This window comes from Aulostomus chinensis, chromosome 1 (assembly GCF_037954235.1).
Source record: "Aulostomus chinensis isolate RoL2024-O1b breed Wild chromosome 1, RoL_Achi_v1.0, whole genome shotgun sequence".
Lineage (NCBI taxonomy): Eukaryota > Metazoa > Chordata > Actinopteri > Syngnathiformes > Aulostomidae > Aulostomus > Aulostomus chinensis.
Window position 1 is genome coordinate 9,353,765 of NC_141320.1, and position 3,543 is coordinate 9,357,307.

Here is a 3,543-nt window from a genome sequence, read left to right on the forward strand (position 1 = left end):
TCAAAGAAAGAAATCAAAGACAGAACCTGAAGATCAGGAAATGGCACAGATCAATGAGATCCATGGACTCATCAGTGAAGGTTTTCTTTTGGTTCATGGTCACTTGTTGTTGTACTGGTATGATGATGTCAGACCCTTCCCATTCAGTTCAAACAGACTCCAAAGTGTAGCTGTGATGCAGAGGGCAGCAGCCTTGTGCTTGGTACCGTCATGGTTCTCTGCATTGTTAGCAAACTCACCAAAGACCTCCCTGAAAGCAGGATCATTTTCCCACAGTGCTTTTTTAACCAAGTACCAATTTGTCCCTCTTTAAAAAAAACAACAAAGATGAGATCAGACTGAGATGGACGAGATGATATGGATGTGATTTATGGCTTTCAAACTCCAAATATTCAATTTTTCTTCAGGGCTTTTGAGAGGTTCTGGGTAATGAATGAAAATTTAAGTTGGACAGAAACGACATGCGGGGTCACTGTGTGTGTTTACACGTGTGTGTATTTCTTGTTTTATGGTGTTGGAGACCATTTCCATCATCAACACTGATCAGGAGTCCTCGTCCTCATGGGGACCAAAGACCGGCCCTGATGCAGCGCAATGCAGTTTGTGAGTTCTTTCAGAGTGAAGGTCTGGATTGAGTTTAGTTTCAAATAAAGATTAAGATTCAGTTGGTTAAGATTAAGATTAAGATTAAGGTTAGGCTGCACATAGAATGAAGTTGATCGAATGTTCTCATAAGAATAGCTGGGCACACCTGAGTGTGTTTACATGCAGACTTCCTCTTGTGACAACTGATGTCATTGGAAACCATCTTGAGGACATTTGGAGAAAGTTCAATCATTCAGCTGCAGTTACAGTGACTTACAACACTGCAACAACAAAAAAACACCCTCCACAAACACTCTTGTCCAACATTTGTGCCCAAATTTTCTCCTCATGAGGCACCAAATCAAGTCAAGTCAGTTTTATTTGTTTAGAACCAAATCACTACAAAAACAGCCATGAAGTTGATCTGGTTGGCACTGGTATTTTTTCTTGCTGCAGCTCATTTCCAGCTCTTAACAAGAACTCAGGAGTGATTCAGGAGAAGAGTTTCAGAACAGCCCAGGTTGGGGACTGGAATTTTGAAGTTTCCCCTAAAACCAAACAACCTTGGGAGGTAAAACCTCCAATCCTAGCCACTCAGATGCAGCAGCAGAAGAAGCTGTCATCTACCCTGACAGTCAGAGCATCAAGTCAAGGAAACATCAACCATCTTGTATGTGGAGTCTGGATTCTTTTCTAGAATGAGACGGCAGTGACAGTCCTGCCAAGTGACAACACTGACATGACTGGATGACTTCAGTCACGTGACTGGATGACTTCAGTCACATGACTGGATGACCTGAATGAATAAGAAATCAAATATAAAAATGCTTTATTTTAAGATCTAGAATATCTTGTGAATATCTGGAGCTTCATTCCAGCAGCAGACCTCCTCAGGTGATGACTTCATATTTGACATGTTGACCATTCAATGAGACTCATTGTCAGTCCATTGAAATCTACTGGTGTTCCTGGTGAGTTGATTTAACAACATGAGCTGACAGAATCTACGTTCAGGTAGGAACCACCACATCCAGGGGTCTGGACCTTTGAGCAGGCAGAGCCATCAAAGTAGCAGACTAAGCTAGCAGACGTTAGCATTGAGAAGAAACTGATACCTGAGCCTACTTTTGGGTCTGGTCAAGTGATGACACAATAATATGACATCAACATGCTCAACACTGACCAAACACTGCCCTATTGCATTGTGGGAAATTTCTGCTTGGCTTGTGTCCATCAATACACACAAAGAAATTTATCTCATGCTGCCGTGACCCGGATTCGAACCGGGGTTGCTGCGGCCACAACGCAGAGTACTAACCACTATACGATCACGGCTTCCTCAACAGCAGTTTGAGCTTCGATGTCTTTGTCTCATTGAGTGTTGCGGCGAACAGCTGTTGAACAGCTGATGGGCGACTGCGGCGGCCCCTGATGCAGGAGACGGGCCAGGCCCCGTTCAGAAGGTGGTGGATATTATTCTTGGTGTTTTTAGGGCATGTTTCGGCCTGTCAAATCCTGATCGGGGCCAGTTTGGTTGTGTTGTCTGCAGCATTATAAAGGTGGGTCAAACAATTTAGGTTGAGACGAAGGACGGCACGGGCAGAGCAGACGCAGGTCTTCATTCCACCCGCAGAGCTGTAGAGCATGGATCATGTCAAGGACTAAATGAGGGGAAAGAGAGCAGGAGAGCAGGGCAGAGACAAACACAGAGAATGCTCTCCTAAAACAAGGACTGTTCTGTCAATGGTAGAGCAGAGTGGCGCAGAGGAAGCGTGCTGGGCCCAGAACCCAGAGGTGGATGGATCGAAACCATCCTCTGCTAAAAGAAGAAAAATAAAATAAACCTGCATCTTTAGAAATATGTGTCTGTTAAAAAGAGGTTCATAAGGATATTTTCTTCCACCAGAGTCACCAACCATTGTGAGAGTTAACAACAGTCCACTTTCTGACTGAAGCAAAAGTAGACTTCAAAAGGTTTTTCTGATTCAACATAGCAGCTAAATTTCCATTTCCATTTCCTGAACAGGACAGGTTAAAAAAAGGGAATGTCATGACTTCCTCTGTATGTTAGAATATGAACGACTAAAAATGTTCATGCCCAGTTTTAAGTTAGAATTAAACTGAAAATACCAAAATCTCCCCTCTTCAGTCCTGTCACTCAGTGTTGTAAACTGTTTCAAACAAATTCTACTGTTCAACAGTTCAAGTGTTTCTAATGAAGCTGAATGTTCTCCTCTGCTTTCCTCAATTGGGTTTCTTTCATGTCCTCCTGAGATCAAAGACAGAATTCCAGGTACAAATAAATATACTATCAAAGCCCCCTGATGACATCATCATCAATTCTGTCTTTGATCTGGAGGCCCTTTCTTTAATCTTGGCTTTGATCTGACTAATGTTTCCTGACAGGTTGCTGTTTGCACTCCAGAGCAACCAGTAGTTGATCCTATCAGACCAGTATGATGAACAAAGCTTTTCACTGTCAGTGGAATCACTGGGAAAAGAAACTCCTCCTGTCAGATGAAGGCTTCATGAGGAGGGTTTCTTCAGATGATTCTAGAAGAATAAATCAAAACCTCATCATTGAACATGAACATTAATCACTGATGACTGTTTTAACTGAACCTACTGGATACTGTGGTGCCTGATGAGGAGACAACTTGGGTACAAAGTTGCAGAAGAGGGTTTTTGGAGAGGAGATTTAGATGAGATGGTTTCCAAATCAAATCGGTTGTTACAAGGGAAAGTCTGCATGGAAACACACACACAAACACACACACACACACACACACACACACACACACACACACACACACACACACACACACACACACACACACAGAGTCCTACTGACTAACCCATGTTTTTCTTCACTTAAACCACCACTGGAGTATTGAAAGAGATTGCATGAGACACCATCAACTTAAATTAAAAACCCCTGACTGCCTTTAATTCCCTCCT

At 42.8% G+C, this 3,543-nt stretch overlaps 1 non-coding gene across 1 annotated transcript; it reads right to left on the bottom strand.

Moving 5' to 3' along the window:
• Positions 1-1,848: 1,848 nt before the first annotated feature.
• On the bottom strand, positions 1,849-1,920 carry trnah-gug (transfer RNA histidin (anticodon GUG)). The gene has a single exon. It is a non-coding gene; the product is annotated as a tRNA-His (tRNA).
• Between the last annotated feature and the right edge of the window lie 1,623 nt (positions 1,921-3,543).